Source organism: Thalassophryne amazonica, chromosome 13 (assembly GCF_902500255.1).
Source record: "Thalassophryne amazonica chromosome 13, fThaAma1.1, whole genome shotgun sequence".
NCBI classification, from domain to species: domain Eukaryota; kingdom Metazoa; phylum Chordata; class Actinopteri; order Batrachoidiformes; family Batrachoididae; genus Thalassophryne; species Thalassophryne amazonica.
In genome coordinates this window covers 97,240,192-97,258,004 of record NC_047115.1, presented here as the reverse complement: position 1 = coordinate 97,258,004, position 17,813 = coordinate 97,240,192, and the positions used below count along the sequence as shown (strand labels likewise).

General features: G+C 43.5%; 1 protein-coding gene across 1 annotated transcript in view; it reads left to right on the top strand.

Annotated features, from left to right (window-relative positions):
- LOC117523216 (heterogeneous nuclear ribonucleoprotein L-like) overlaps positions 1-17,813 on the top strand; it is a 203,418-nt gene that overhangs the window by 134,194 nt on the left and 51,411 nt on the right. The gene's annotated exons all lie outside the window — the stretch shown is intronic.

The window sequence follows — 17,813 nt, the reverse complement described above, 5'->3', positions numbered from 1 at the left end:
CCGCATCGCTGCAGACGCTGCGCTGATCCGTCTGTCGATCTCATGCTCCATCCGTCCCTCACTCGTGAACAAGACCCCACGATACTTAAACTCCTCCACTTGAGGCAAGGACACCCCACCGACCTGAAGAGGGCAAGGCACCTTTTAACGGTCGAGAACCATGGCCTCGGATTTGGAGGTGCTGATCCTCATCCCGGACACTTCACACTCAGCTGCAAACCGCCCCAGTGCATGCCGAAGGTCCTGGTTTGATGAAGCCAACAGGACCACATCATCCGCAAACAGCAGAGATGAGATTCTGTGGTTCCCAAACTGGACCCCCTCTACACCCTGGCTGCGCCTAGAAATTCTGTCCATAAAGCGGATGAACAGAACCGATGACAAAGGGCAGCCCTGGCAGAGGCCAACATGTACTGGAAACAGGTTTGACTTACTGGACTTACTGCTGACAATGTGAACCAAGCTCCTGCTGTGGTTGTACAGGGACTGGATAGCCCTTAGCAAAGGACCCCGGACCCCGTACTCCTGGAGCACCCCCCACAGGGCGCCTTGAAGGACACGGTCAAATGCCTTCTCCAGATCCACAAAGCACATGTGGACTGGTTGGGCGAACTTCCATGAACCCTCGAGCACTCAATGGAGGGTATACAGCTGGTCCAGTGTGCCGCAACCAGGACGAAAACCACACTGCTCCTCCTGAATCTGAAGTTCGACTATCGTTCGAATTCTTCTCTCCAGTACTCTGGAATAGACCTTACCGGGGAGGCTGAGGAGTGTGATCCCCCTATAGTTGGAACACATCCTCCGGTCCCCCTTCTTAAACAGAGGGACCACCACCCAGGCTGCCAATCCAGAGGCACTGTCCCCGACCGCCACGCAATGATGCAGAGGTGTGTCAACCAGGACAGTCCCACAACATCCAGAGACTTAAGGTACTCAGGACGGATTTCGTCCACCCCAGGAGCCTTGCCACCAAGGAGCTTTCTGACCACCTCGGTGACTTCGGCCTGGGTGATGGACGAGTCTGCCTCTGAGTCCCCAGTCTCTACTTCCTCTTTGGAAGACGTGACAGTGGGATTGAGGAGATCCTCGAAGTATTCCTTCCACCGCCCGACAACATCCCCAGTCAGGGTCAACAGCTGTTGATCTGTGGATAACTATAAACTGTAAACAGTGTTGACGTAGAGCTGCTTTCGCCTTCTGAGGCGTCGGACGGTTCGCCACAATTTCTTCAAGGCCGACTGATAGTCCTCCTCCATGGCCTCCCGAACTCCTCCCAGACCTGAGTTTTTGCCTCTGCGACTGCACATGCTGCAGCACGCTTGGCCTGCCGGTACCTGTCAGCTGCCTCTGGGGTCCCACTTACCAACAAAGACAAGTAGGACTCACTAATGCAACCTCGACATGAAAAACAACTACTGTTTCTGCGCTCCTTTGGAGTAACTCCTGTTGCCTTCCATCAGAGGGTGTCATGAATTCTGAAGCTATTTGAACCTCATCTATGGAAAAAAAACAAACTGTAGGAGAGCTTCAAGGGTCTTGTTTGAGCACCACTGCCGTCGAGGGAGATTGGAAAACTTTACATTGTGGTAGCTGCACTGTATGAGGTGTGAAGATGTGGCCGTGGCCATATCTCAGTGGGTGGATACACCCCGTTTTGGTTGACACACTGAGGGAGATTGATAAATCACTATTTGATGGACTGCTATTAGCTAAGAGATGTTTGACAGCTGCGCAAGAACGCACACAATAGAAAAATATCTACAGAACAGCTGTTAATCAGAATGGAAAAAAAACCTTGAAGTACACCTTGGTGGGTGTTAAACAGCCTTCCAGTTGAGTCAGATGTCACGCCTGTTAATGAGAGTATTATGAGGCTCATTCTATAGGATTCTCTGGGTTTATTATCTGTGCCCACACGTAGGTTTTCCACAGAAATGTGGGTTTCCGCTTCTTGTTTTTTTTTTAACTTTCCCCAAAAATTCACATTTTCACTGATTTTTGCGAGCTATCCCGTGTATTGCTCCGTGGTTCCACTGGGAATGACTGCCTTCTTGATCAGCCAATACATACTTCCTCATTCAGAATTTCTTACAGCACTTCTCATTGGTCAGGTTTCTGAAACAATGATGGAAAAAGGACGAGCTCGGAGATTACTTCTCGGACTCTGTGAGGAAGCTGAATGCTCCTGGTGTCACAACCATTTGAAGTCCGCTTCACGTGGAAAACAGTTCCTCCGTCACCACGACAACACACCTGAAAGTCAGTCAAATCAATGCAACAACTTCCAGCGATGCAAAGAAGACTTTCAGTAGTCAGTTCTTTGTAAAAATTATTCTTGACAAAATATTATTTCCTGAATTTGTTCTGTTCATGAACTGATGATTTTCCCGTTGATCCTGAGTTTCTGCTGAGAGATGGATCGTGTGTTTTCCATGTGTTGACTGTGATTAAAAGCCCGTTGTCCACTCACTTAATGTGACCTGATTTTACTTTGAGCAATCTGGAAGTGTCTGTGAACGACTTAACATGACAATGAAACAGTTAAATTCTGACCCAAGTGGTTCAGGTGTCGTATTGGATCAATAATATCTTAGTTCAGTCAAAGCTGTTTCAGTCTCACTGATACTGAAATGGATTATTTTATATAATCTAGAACATTATTTTAACCTACACAGCTATGAAGGACACATGTATTCTACTGCTGAACATCAGTTCAGATAAGTTTAATTTGTATAATATTCATTATACAAATAATGAATGTTTATGAGTTCAATGGTACGAATATTTCATGAGGTGAAAGCTGGAACAAACATTCAACGAGGTGTTGAATGTTTGTTCCAGCTTTCACCTCATGAAATATTCGTACCATTGAAAGAATCTAAAAACATTCATTATTTGTTTTATATAACTACTAAAGTAGATTGTCATTTGATATTTTATTAATTTATAAACAACAGAAAAGGGACTTACATTTTGGTGTTCCACTGTACCGTGTAGTCCAGTGATTCTCTGCACGGACTTCAGACTTCCATAAAAAGTAAGAGACTGTGTAGTTCCACAGTCCAGCCAAAAATCTCAGCAGGTTTCATGTTAGCAGCGGAGTGGATTTTGTGTGTGTTTGTGTAGCAACGTCAGTTAACTCAAATAATCATGTCCCGGACAGTGACAGCAGTTGCATCTGGCTGATCTTAACACTGGGATGGTAGACGTCTCCAGTGCCAGAGCTCTTGTGGGACTGATCCTCTAATCAACTGTGAACCAGCAAATGGTGAGATTGCAAAAGCCTTGACCCTGCTGAAGGCGGGAAAAGGTCTAGAGATTTGTGGCATTGTTGCTGAGCTCCTGGAGGTGGGTGGGATGCTGTTCCACTGGCATTACAAACAAACAGTCTTTGCTTGCAGTCTGCAAGAGGGAGGGCAGGAACAACTGGTCCCAATTAGGAAGGGAAAGGGGGTTTTGCATGGATTGTCAAAACGACATGGCTGTTAGACTCTTCTCAGTGCTAGTGAAGGTGCTTTCAAGGATTATTCTTAACTGGATCAAGTACCAGTTACTTTCTACTCAATAACTGGAATAGTCTGGTTTCACACCTAAGAGGTCAACCATCAGAAGCATTCTGGATCTGTCACTGCTCTTAGAAAGAAAGTGTGAAAATTGGTAGTTCTTTTTTGCAGCATAATTTGATTAACAGAAAACATAATAAATTAACCAAAAATGAAAAACACCACAGAACACTAGAGGGAGACAGGACAGAGACAGGTAACAGGATCAACGGAGCATAATCTCAGCACTCACAGTATCTGTGTATAGGCTGAACATGATGTCTGGCAACTTCTTGGGGATCCCACAGATTTTCAGAATGTCCCAGAGAGCAGCCTGATCAACTTAATCAAATGCTTTACGAAAATTAATATAGGCTGCAAAGAAGCATTGCTGATATTCACACGTGCCTTCTATGCAGTGGTGGGCACAGTTCTGCTAATCCGCTTACCGCTAATTATGAAGCTAACTTTTTTGTTAGCTGATTAGTTTTTCAGCTGACTTTGAAAACCATCAGCAGACCAATTAACTTCTGTTAAATTTAGTTCCGATAACTTTTAGACCGCTAACACATTTTTGCAGACATAATGAATAAAGCTTAACAGTTGAACACATTTGTAAAGTCTGAAATCATACATTTTAGTTCCTATCTTATATGTTTTGTAGCAGGCAGAGAGCTATGAGAGGTAGAGCTCAGTCCTCTGCCAGCAAAGGACAGCTGGCTACCAGAGAGAAAGTAAGAGGGAGGAAAAAAAATCATTTATTTTCACACCATACAGACTTGCAGACGTATCACAGGAGTCATGCACAGCAAGACAGTTTTGACTTATGATTAACATTTTAAACAAAGTAATTCCGGACAAGTTATTGAAATTAACGTCACCTCTGTCGTTTTACCAACTGAAAATATCAACTATATGTTTTAGTTTTAAAGTAATGTACTAATTTTGAAGGTTTTAGCATTTTACAGGCACACATGCCAAAAAGCATTATGGGAAAATTAGTTTCCTGTCATCAGTGGCTGGTCGGTATATGTAAAAAAAAACAAAAAAAAAAACGCACAAGTTACTGTAACGTGTGTTGGTTTTTACAAATAAATCTGTATTTGTAAATATGTCATGTTTTTGTTTGTAAAAAAAGGCAATTCGAAAACTGAAAATTCTGTTTGTTAGGTGATTCAGCACGCTTAGTGAATGTGTGGCCATGAACACTGCCATCTACTGGATGGCAGTGTTCATGGCAGTGTGAATACCAGTGGTAGTGTGAATTTTTCATAGTAAAAGGTGCAGCTCCATGAAGGTTGATCTGCACCTGCAGCCACGAGTCAGCCTGTAAATAACCATCTCTGCTCCGGGATCAATTTTGTGCACGATTAATTATGAGTGTTGTTATTAATAAAATCTAAAAAAAACATCTGCTGCCGGGGGAAACCAAGCGTCTCAACAGCTGCACAGCGCGCGCATGCACATACACACGTACACACACACGTACACACACACAGCAACCTTTGCAGCACACATACATACACACATTCCAGCTCCAAATTTACGGTCTCTCAAAGTTAAATAAAAAAACAGAAATCTAGCCACAAAACAGGTAAAATCATAAACATGTCAGACTCACAGTCATGTTATGGATTCATTTCCAAATGTAAACTACACATCAAAGAAACGCATGCTCACATGAGATCGCCAGTTGCAGCTTCACCTCTGTCTCGATCGTGGCAGGTAATAACATCCATGAACTCCTGGAAATAATGTATTCTGACTTTTTTCAATGTAACAAATCCATCTCTGTGTTCAGGCAGTCTGTTAAAAACAGTGTCAGATGTCCCACATCCATGTCCACAGCTTCAGTAACAAACAGCGCGTCACCACACTTTAGGCTCCAAAATCCGACACAGAGTTTTGGAGTAAAGCGTGTCATCTCCTCTGTAAATCCGAGCCATCACTTTCAAACAGCAGCTCAGAAGCTTCATTTTTGGACGGAGCAGGTTTGTTTCCCTCTGTCTGTCTGTCATTGGTATTTTTCTGTTTTGCTAATTCAGGACGTCACACACTGAAAAATGCAGAGAATTGCTGAGTGAGACATTTTCCGGAAATGCCCCGCTAACGCTCGGAGTGAAACAAATAAAAAACATCAGCTATCACTAATGATTAGCACATGTGTGCAGACACTTACAGTCATGAGTACTTTTATGTTGTCTTGCTAACTGAGATGTTAAAAACGTGAGACATGTCCTTTAACTTTTCAGTTAGTGGATTAACAGTTATCAAAGCTAACTTTTTGGTTAGCTGTGCCCACCACTGCTTCTATGAGTATTCAAGATTGATGAGTACCAGCAACAAGCTGTTACTGACCCCTACTCAGAATAATCCTTGCATGCACCTTTCCCACCACAGAGAGCAGTGTAATACCTCAGTGTAATACATTTGTTACAATCCAGGTGCTCACCCTTTTTTATCCCAGAGTGGGAACGCAAGTCATATCTTAAAGTCTGTAGGAATATCCATCTCCCAGATTAAGACAGTGATTGTTTGCAATGCAAGGAGAACATCATCTCCACCCACCTGGAGGAGCTCAGCAGATCCATGGAGCTTTTCCCACCCTCAGTTGTTTCACGGCCTTTGCAATCTCACTAACATTTGGTGGTTTGCAGTTGACTGCAGAGTCAGCCAAAAGAGCCCTGGTACTGGAGAAGTTTAACATTGCAGCAGGGGGATCAGCCTTCAACAGCTGCTTAAGGTAGCCCGCCCAAGGTGACATTATAGAAGAGGCATCTTCTTGCACTGAACCATCATTCACCATAAGTGCGGTGGGATGAGGCGTAGTTTTGAAAGAATGAGGTACTTTGATTTCTTGTAAGCAAGTCAATTTCAATTTATTTTCATTTATATAGCGCCAAATCACAACAAAGCTGCCTCCAGGCGTTTCACACAAGTAAGGTCTAACCTTACCAACCCCCAGAGCAAGAACACAGGTGGCGGTGGTAAGAAAAAACTCCCTCTGATGATTTGAGGAAGAAACCTCAAGCAGACCAGACTCAAAGGGGCGACCCAGTGCTTAGGCTGTTCAAGGTTTTGCAAAGTTTTACAAAGGTGAAGAAACAGAAAACAGGAAATCAACCAACATAACACAATAACAAAAGGTTAAGTATTTGATGAGACGTCCACACAGGCAGCCATGCCACAGGCTGGGACCATCCAGTACTCCTCATGGTGTCAGTGGGCCCGCTCCTGTGGCAATGTCCATTACAAACGCAGAGTGCAGTGTGTGGCACCACCTCCAGGCGTGGCATCTCACGGTCAGTCCGGCATCCCATCCTCAGTAGCCGTCCCACTATCCATGCCTCGGACAGAGAAGAAAAGGAGCAGAATCAGTCGGCTGGAAAAACTACATCTAAGTTATAAATCATCAGCAGTAAATCAACAGGAAAGCAGAGAAAATACGAATGTGATCACTGGCTACTAGTCCTAACCTTCACTAACAGACCCAGAATTTAGATAAAGTTGAGGCTGAGACCTGTTCCATTGCTAATAAACTGAATTTAAAAGGATAGGAAGTATAGTACTATAATATGCCAGTATGCTAGCCATACGAGCGAGAGAATAAATGCGTCGTCTGGACTTCAAAATCTCTACAGAATCTGACTGTTTAATCTCCATAGGGAGATCATTCCACAAAACAGGTGCACAATGAGAGAAAGCTCTGTGGTCCACAGACTTTTTATTCACCCTCAGGACACAAAGTAGTCCTGCAACCTGAGAACGCAAAGCCCAGGCCGGTACGTAGGGTTTATTAGGTCAGCTAAGTAGGGAAGTGCTAGTCTGTGGATAGTTTTATAGGTTAGTAGCAGAACCTTAAAATCCGACGTCACAGACACAAAAAGCCAGTGAAGAGATGCCAAAATGGGGGAATGTGGTCGAACCTTTTGCTTCCTGTCAACAGCCTGGCAGCAGCATTTTGAACCAATCGGAGAGCCCTAATGCTGGACTGCAGTAAACTACAAAATAGAACATTGCAGTAGTCCAATCTAGAACAGACAAACGTATGAATCAAGGTCTCAGCATTAGCCATAGACAGGATGGGACGAATCTTTGTTATATTTTGCAGGTGGAAGAAAGCAGTCCTCATAATATTTCTAATGTGGAGGTCAAAGGACAACGTAGGATCAAAAATCACCCCAAAGTTCCTTGGCTTGCCAGTATGATGTATGACTAGGTTAAGCCTTAGCTGATCAAACTGATGCCAATGTCTCACTGAACCAAGGACCATCATTTCTGTCTTGTCTGAGTTTAAAACCAAGAATTGCTGGACATCCAGATTTTCACTGACACAATCACTGACTCAGGTATGATGTCAACCATGCAAGGGCACTCCCAGTAATCCCAAAATGATTCTCCAGCCATTTGAGTAGAATATGATGATCCACGGTATCAAACGCAGCACTAAAATCTAACAGCACCAGAGTCACAGTGGTGTCTGAATCCATTGTAAGCAGAAGATCATTCACCACTTTAGTGAGAGCCGTCTCTGTGGAATGATATTTTCTAAAAGCAGACTGCAGTGGCTCAAAGAGATTATTCTCAGTGAGGTGGTCCACAAGCTGCCATGAAACCACCTTTTCCAGAATCAAGGGTCAAGTGTCACTAGATCACAGACTCCTCTGACAAACGCCTCCTTGTCCACTCAAGATAATCACAGCTTGGGACTCCGACGAGGGTGGTCGCATTTCCTCCTCTCTCCTCTATCTCTGCTCCAACCTTCAAAGTCTCTACTTCACCAGACTGTGAATTCTTCAAACTATATTGGATTGATCATGGGATTGATCAGCTGGTCTCTGAACGCTATTGACACCATTATTTTTTTATTTTTTATTTTTTACAAGAAGATCAGGGCCGGGGGACCCTGCGTGCCCGGATGGAACTTACCCTGTGGGCTATGTTCTCGACGCCTGGGAGACTTGGCGGGTCGCACGCTTTCTGCCTTTCTCTGTGGAGGACATCGAGGATTTATTCATATTTGGATTCATAGTAGGAGAGCTGGTACCTATTGGCTTATGTGCTGCCCTGACCTGCCGCCAAAACCACTACCCCTCGCTTGTCCATCATGAATGAATGAATATGGCAAGGCAATGCATTCTCAGACTGCGTTAACCCTTGAACTCAATGGACTGCATTTATATAGCGCTTTTCCATCTGAATCAGATGCTCAAAGCGCTTTACAATTATGCCTCACATTCACCCCGATGTCAGGGTACTGCCATGCAAGGCGCTCACTACACACCGGGAGCAACGGGATTAAAGGCCTAAAAATTTCATTGAAATCCATTGAGGATTTTTTGAGTAATCCTGCAAACAACCCAACAAACAGACGCGACTGAAAACATAACCTCCTTGGTGGAGGTAATGAATTAAAAGATTAAAAGCATAGTAAAAGAGCAAAAAAGTAAAAAGCATAGTAACATAATATGCCAGTATGCAATATCCCACCCAGTAGATGGGTCAAAATGAATGAAGCCTGGTTAACACGGTTGTTGCTGCTTGGCTGAATCACAACTTAAACAGAATTTTTGGTATGGCAAATGGCTTTTTTAACAAATGAAAAAAAAGACATATTTTACAAATACACATTTATTTGTAAAAGCCAACACACATTAAGTTTTGTGTTGGTTAAATGAATCAACCAACCGGTGATCGCAGGCTGTTTACCCATAATGCAGTTTGGCATTTCTGTGTGTTAATGTTCAAAACTTCAGAATTAGTGCATTATTTTAAAATTAAAAGATATGTTTTATAATTTGACTTTGTACAAATGACAGAGTTGACATTAATGCAATTAAACTATCCAGATTAATTTGGTTTATAAATCAAAACCACAAGTCAAACCTGCTTTCCTTTTGAGGCCTTTGGCCTCACGGTTGGACCACTGTATGCTGTGAAGGGTAATGACTTTTGTTTTTTTTGTAGCAGCCTGGTGGCCATGGCCCTTCTGCTGGGGTAGAGTTGAGCTCAGCTCCTCTTAGCTGCCTCACTGGTGCAAAATACATAGGAGTTACTAAATGTTACTAACTATGTAAAAAAAACGTTAGCGTTCTAAAAGTTATCGGAAGGTAATTAGTCCACTGATGGTTTTTGAAGTTAGCTGAAAAGTTAATCTGCTAATAAAAAAGTTAGCTTCAATAATTAGCGGTTAGCAGATTAGCAGAACTGTGCCCACCACTGCATTTCACAAAAGTGTAAAGACTTCAGAGATTTGCTTACCTACCAAAATGAGTGATTGAGAAAACTGTAGATTACTGTTGACAAAATATTCTTTTCCTGACTTTCTGCCCACTTTTTTGTTTGAATACTCAAACCCTATCAAACAGTTTACTGCATTTCTGAAATGAATTTTTCAAAATGTATGTCTGTTCTTTTGAGAAATATCTGTAACCTGTCTATAGTAAAACAATAGAATGTTTTAACCTTACCTGTAAGTGCTAGAAATGTATTTCCCAAGCAATCAGACCCCCTTAACTTGTATTCAAAAATAATTGTGTGATCATTAGTAACAGGAAATGTGCTGCAATTTATCTGTATTTGTGGCTTGTTTTAGACGCAAATTGGACAACATCTCGGAGCAAATGCGTGCCTTGCAGGAGAAGATTTCAGAGGCCGGGGAATTTTTCATAATTGGGTTTTGGTTTGTTCATGTGAAGCTAGAAAAGTGTTTTCACTGCTCAACCACAAACCCGACAGTCTTATCAGCCTGTCAAGGATAAAATGGCCATTGTTTATCCTCCAGAAGAATCTCTCTGGCCTTGGGAAGATTGGCTGCCTCCTTATCTTTCTTACTCCAGTACACAAGGACAGACAGACTCACACATGGACAAAAGACTGAAGCATGCTCCATTTTTCCCTTTTACCACACCTCCTGTCCCCCATCATATACCCCATCCCGGCCACCGCTCACGTCACCCCTTCCCCTGCAGGGGCTGCGCGGTTTTTAGCTGCGGCAGGTCCCCGTTCCCCCCAAGCTGGCGGCGGTGCAACTCCAGTTGCTGCAGCTACCACACACTCACATCGCCTCAATTTGGAAAACGGACTGTTTCAAGTTTAGTGCACATAACAAATGCCAAATGTATATGTGTTGTCTTAATTCTGATGTGTGCCATTATTACAGTAAACAAGTAATAATTGTGGATTAATTGCTATTTGTCTGTGGAAATGTGAGTGTGGACGTAATCTCGTTGTTGTTGCACTTGTAATGATAATGACAATAAATCTCATCCATCCATCCATAATCATGTCCTGCTTTTGCAGCCCTATGTATAGCCTAGACCTGGGATCACAACCCTGTTCCTGGAGAGCCCCTGCTCTGCATCTTTTCCACGTCTTAACTACTCAAGTCACTTGATTTTTATAGAATTGGTGTTTTCTAGCTCTTGATTGGCTGAGAACACCCGATAGAGTTAATTGCCCGGGAGTGGAACAGGGAGAGGTAGAAAACATGCAGGGCAGGTGCTCTCCAGGAACAGGGTTGTGACCTCTTGCCTAGAACATCTATCGAGCTGTGAACTGGAACTGTTGTAACCAAAGAGATAAGAACCCCAATGCAGCACACTGAACACTGACTGGAATGAATTAACAGGTTTTTGTTTGCTCTGAACTGTTAGACTGAGGGATTGGACAGACAACAGCTTCTGGGGGGTGTGAAGGTAGGACCGGACCAGGACCACAGTCTCAGAGAACTGAATCCCGTGTTCACAAGGAGGTTAATGCAGACAAGAGTCAACAAAGGCTTTGAAGCCAAAATAATTCCTCTTCACCAAAAAACTGTGCATCCTCAAAAATGCTAAATCCCACTGTCCTCTTCACTGCTGTTGGACTTGTGGTGAAGCAGGGGGCTCCCTTGGTTCATCAGGCAGGGTGTGTCAGTCATCAAACGAGCTTGGGTCATACCCAGACAATTCAAATAGATGGCAGACAAAATCCTTTAGGCCTCAGGCAAAAAATCTGTCGGGATAATAAGTTCACAGGTCGAGGGCAGGTGATATACAGGACAATAATAACAGACTGACATCAAAACCAGAGAAAAGGACAAGGCGCAATAGACAGAAGAACACAATGCTTAGAATCTTGCTCTGACTCACAGTGGAAGTGGTCTTATAAAGACTGAGCACTTATATGAAAGTGGCTGCAGCTGTGCGGAGGAAGAGGTGCACTCAATTAATCAGACTCAGTGAGGTTGGTAGAAAGGCTAGAACCTCATCCTCAAGGCGAGACCCCAAGCAAGTGGCCAGGCCTGTTCAGATGTGCCCGATGAATGTGTTGCATCAAAGAGGAGTCCTGGAGAAAGAGACGATGGACCTACCAGTGTTCCTCAGGAACGTAACCCTCCCACTGTAGGTATTGGCGACAATGACCTGAGTGACAGACATCGAACATCTGCACAACTGTCATTCACCAGACCATCCATGACCTGGGTTTGAGGAAGAGGCCTCGTTAGTGGACACATCAGACTGGCTTCAAGTGGGAGACATGGACCAAACCCTTTGACATGGCATGAAAGAGCTTGGATGGAAGGAACACTTAACTATTGTGGACAGGTCAGGACTGCAGGCAGGCCAGTCCAGTACCTATACCCTCTTCTTCTGCAGCCAGCCATGTCTTTGTGTAATGTGTGCAGAATGTGGTTTTGCATTTTCTTGCTGAAAAATACGCGGACGTCCCTGGAAAAGAGGTCACTATGAAGGCAGCATATGTTGTCCTGAAATCTCAGTGTACTGACCTGCATTAATGTTGCCATAAAAATATATATATATATATATATATATATATATATATATATATATATATATATATATATATATATATATATATATATATATATATATATATATATATATATATACATACGAGGTCTGTCCGTAAAGTATAGGTCCTTTTTATTTTTTTCAAAAACTATATGGATTTCATTCATATGTTTTTACGTCAGACATGCTTGAACCCTCGTGCGCATGCGTGAGTTTTTCCACGCCTGTCGGTGACGTCATTCGCCTGTGAGCACTCCTTGTGGGAGGAGTCGTCCAGCCCCTCGTCGGAATTCCTTTGTCTGAGAAGTTGCTGAGAGACTGGCGCTTTGTTTGATCAAAATTTTTTCTAAACCTGTGAGACACATCGAAGTGGACACGGTTCGAAAAATTAAGCTGGTTTTCAGTGAAAATTTTAACAGCTGATGAGAGATTTTGAGGTGATTCTGTCGCTTTAAGGACTTTTCATGGTGCGAGACGTCGCTCAGCGCTCTCAGGCAGCGTCATCAGCCTGTTTCAAGCTGAAAACCTCCACATTTCAGGCTCTATTGATCCAGGACGTCGTGAGAGAACAGAGAAGTTTCAGAAGAAGTCGGTTTCAGCATTTTATCCGGATATTCCACTGTTAAAGGAGATTTTTTTAATGAAAGACTTGCGGGCGGATTGCAGCGTCGGCTCGCAGCCGCCTCGATGCTCCGCCACAGGAAAAACACCTCTGTTGGAAGCCTTGAGGACAAGTTGGAACATCTCCAGTTGATAAACAATTTCTCATATACTCACTCCACTGAAAGCCATCAAAAGCCGCCTGGATTTTAACAAATGGTTATCGACACAGTGTTTATCCTGTGCCGCCGCGTCGGCTGTGTCCCGACGCGCGGACCCGTCCGCACGTCTTTCATTAAAAAAATATCCTTTAACAGTGGAATATCCGGATAAAATGCTGAAACCGAATTCTTCTGAAACTTCTCTGTTCTCTCACGACGTCCTGGATCAATAGAGCCTGAAATGTGGAGGTTTTAAGCTTGAAACAGGCTGACGACGCTGCCTGAGAGCGCAGCGCGACGTCTCGCACCGTGAAAAGTCCTTAAAGCGACAGAATCACCTCAAAATCTCTCATCAGCTGTTAAAATTTTCACTGAAAACCAGCTTAATTTTTCGAACCGTGTCCACTTCGATGTGTCTCACAGGTTTAGAAAAAATTTTGATCAAACAAAGCGCCAGTCTCTCAGCAACTTCTCAGACAAAGGAATTCCGACGAGGGGCTGGACGACTCCTCCCACAAGGAGTGCTCACAGGCGAATGACGTCACCGACAGGCATGGAAAAACTCACGCATGCGCACGAGGGTGCAAGCATGTCTGACGTAAAAACATATGAATGAAATCCATATAGTTTTTGAAAAAAATAAAAAGGACCTATACTTTATGGACAGCCCTCGTATATATATACACACTCAACAAAAATATAAACGCAACACTTTTGGTTTTGCTCCCATTTTGTATGAGATGAACTCAAAGATCTAAAACTTTTTCCACATACACAATATCACCATTTCCCTCAAATATTGTTCACAAACCAGTCGAAATCTGTGATAGTGAGCACTTCTCCTTTGCTGAGATAATCCATCCCACCTCACAGGTGTGCCATATCAAGATGCTGATTAGACACCATGATTAGTGCACAGGTGTGCCTTAGACTGCCCACAATAAAAGGCCACTCTGAAAGGTGCAGTTTTATCACACAGCACAATGCCACAGATGTCGCAAGATTTGAGGGAGCGTGCAATTGGCATGCTGACAGCAGGAATGTCAACCAGAGCTGTTGCTCGTGTATTGAATGTTCATTTCTCTACCATAAGCCATCTCCAAAGGCGTTTCAGAGAATTTGGCAGTACATCCAACCAGCCTCACAACCGCAGACCACGTGTAACCACACCAGCCCAGGACCTCCACATCCAGCATGTTCACCTCCAAGATCGTCTGAGACCAGCCACTCAGACAGCTGCTGAAACAATCGGTTTGCATAACCAAAGAATTTCTGCACAAACTGTCAGAAACCGTCTCAGGGAAGCTCATCTGCATGCTCGTTGTCCTCATCGGGGTCTCGACCTGACTCCAGTTCGTCGTTGTAACCGACTTGAGTGGGCAAATGCTCACATTCGCTGGCGTTTGGCACGTTGGAGAGGTGTTCTCTTCACGGATGAATCCCGGTTCACACTATTCAGGGCAGATGGCAGACAGCGTGTGTGGGTGAGCGGTTTTCTGATGTCAGTGTTGTGGATCAAGTGGCCCATGGTGGCGGTGGGGTTATGGTATGGGCAGGCGTCTGTTATGGACGAAGAACACAGGTGCATTTTATTGATGGCATTTTGAATGCACAGAGATACCGTGACGAGATCCTGAGGCCCATTGTTGTGCCATACATCCAAGAACATCACCTCATGTTGCAGCAGGATAATGCACGGCCCCATGTTGCAAGGATCTGTACACAATTTTTGGAAGCTGAAAATGTCCCAGTTCTTGCATGGCCGGCATACTCACCGGACATGTCACCCATTGAGCATGTTTGGGATGCTCTGGACCAGCGTATACGACAGCATGTACCAGTTCCTGCCAATATCCAGCAACTTCGCACAGCCATTGAAGAGGAGTGGACCAACATTCCACAGGCCACAATTGACAACCTGATCAACTCTATGCGAAGGAGATGTGTTGCACTGCATGAGGCAAATGGTGGTCACACCAGATACTGACTGGTATCCCCCCCCCAATAAAACAAAACTGCACCTTTCAGAGTGGCCTTTTATTGTGGGCAGTCTAAGGCACACCTGTGCACTAATCATGGTGTCTAATCAGCATCTTGATATGGCACACCTGTGAGGTGGGATGGATTATCTCAGCAAAGGAGAAGTGCTCACTATCACAGATTTAGACTGGTTTGTGAACAATATTTGAGGGAAATGGTGATATTGTGTATGTGGAAAAAGTTTTAGATCTTTGAGTTCATCTCATACAAAATGGGAGCAAAACCAAAAGTGTTGTGTTTATATTTTTGTTGAGTGTGTGTGTGTATATATATATATATATATACAAGGTCTATTAGAAAAGTATCCGACCTTATTATTTTTTCAAAAACCATATGGATTTGAATCACGTGTGATTACATCAGACATGCTTGAACCCTCGTGGGCATGCGAGAGTTTTTTCACGCCTGTCGGTTACGTCATTCGCCTGTGGGCAGTCTTTGAGTGAGGAGTCGTCCACCCGCTCGTCGATTTTTTTCATTGTTTAGGAATGGCTCAGAGACTGTTGCTTTGTTTGATAAAAATGTTTTCAAAACTGTAAGGTACAACTTAGTGGACACCATTCAATAAATTCAGCTGGTTTTCGGTAAAAATTTTAACGGCTGAGAGATTTTGGTCTGGTAGTGTCGCTTTAAGGACGGTCCACGGCGCCTGACGGCGATCTGCGCTTCGAGGCGGCAGCGTCTCGCCGTTTCAAGTTGAAAACTTCCACATTTCAGGCTCTGTTGACGCAGTAAGTCGTCAGAGAACAGAGAACTTTCAGAAGAAGTCGGCATGAGGAGTTTATTCGGACATTCCATTGTTAACGGTCATTTTGTAATGAAAGAACATGCGGGCAGAGTCGCATGTCGGGCTGGACCCGACCGCGGGGGGTCGCGAGAGGAAAAACACCTCCATTGGAAATCTTAACGGGCAAGTTGGAACATGCCCAAGCTGTTAAACAATTTCTCAGTTACTCACTTGTTGAAAGCCATTAAAATCCGCCTGAATTCTACAAATGGTTTTCAACACGGAGGTGTTTTTCCTGTCGCGGCGCACACAGATTTGCCGAGTCGTCACGGAAATGACTCGGCGAATTTGCGCGTACGTCTTTCATTAAAAAAATGTCCTTAAACAGTGGAATGTCCGCATAAATTCCTCATGCCGGCCTCTTCTGAATCTTCTCTGTTCTCTCACGATGTCCTGGGCGAATTAAGCCTTAAATTAGGATGTTTTAAGCTCGAAACAGGCCGACGACAGCGCCTGGAAGCGCTGCAGGACGTCCCGCTCCGTGGGAAGTCCTTACACCGACAGAAACACCCCATAATCTCTCATCAGCCGTTAAACTTTTCACAGAAAACCAGCTTAATTTCTCGAATAGTGTCCACTCGGATATTCCTCACAGGTCCAGAAAAAATTTTGATAAAGCAACGCGCGCCGTCTCGAGCAGCGTGTGAAACAAAGGAATTCAGCCGAGAGGGCGGGACCACATCTCACTCAAGGCCTGCCCACAGGGAAATGACGTCACCGACACGCGTGAAAAAACTCACGCATGCGCACGAGGGTTCAAGCATGATTGGTGTAATCGCATGTCATTCAAATCCATATAGTTAAAAAAAAATAATAAAAGGGTCGGTTTATTATCTAAGAGACCTCGTATATATATATATATATATATATATATTTTTTTTTTTTTACCTCATGAGTAGCCCTAAATTGTACCCGTCTCACTTATTTTATTCTTTGTGTGTTTCAGGCCTAAAATACAGGAAAGTTGGCTAGGAAAAAAAAAACCAAAACATTAAATTATTTGGGTTCCTACTGTCTGCAATGAAACAGAAGTCAAAATAAATGTAAGAATCACTACATTCTTGGTTTTGTGTGTGTGTGTGTGTGTGTGTTTTAATATACATTTTCTATAACTTCCCAACATTTTTTGGTTTAGTGGTTGTATATGTTGCTTATTTGAAATTACACAACTACTCTAAAAAAAAAAAAAAGTACAATGTATTTTTATCATGATTAAAGTTAATTTCGGTGTGATGTCATCTTCTGTCCCCCCCCCCCCCCCCAGCCACATACAGCAATCAACTAGCTCGGTCTAAAATAAGTATATTTTCACAAAATAATGGCCTGCTAAAGGTTGGTGTTCTCACCTGCTTAATGTGATTACTGTTTCTGAACGTCACTACAGAGTTTCTCCAGATCAGGTCTTTATTGATACATCCTTATTTTTAATTGATTTTGATTATATTGTCTGGGACGATGCTTAATGCATCAACTGACATCATTGTTGTCATATAAATTCTGCATAATTTCCTGCACACTGAACATACTGTAAATGTGTCAGTAACATTGGTACTGTGCCGGTAGGGGAAGTGGAGCGAGAGATAAGTGGGGCTGCGTTTTTATATATAAAATATTGTGTGTGTGTGTGTGGCTCCCCGCACTCCACTCCGTGATGGGTCCGTCTCACATGTCCTGATGTATGGCAATAAAAAGTACTCACCATCAGCAGGAATGTAGTATCTGTCCAAAAGCAAAGTTCTTTCCTTGGTGAGGGCTCTCCGTCTGATTGGTGGCCTGACAGTGACAATACAGCATCTTTCTGAACACTTGAAAACTTCTGAGATTTTCAGCTTAAATGAAGCTGCAGCTCAGGAGGGAAAAAAACTAGACTGTTATCAAAACTAGG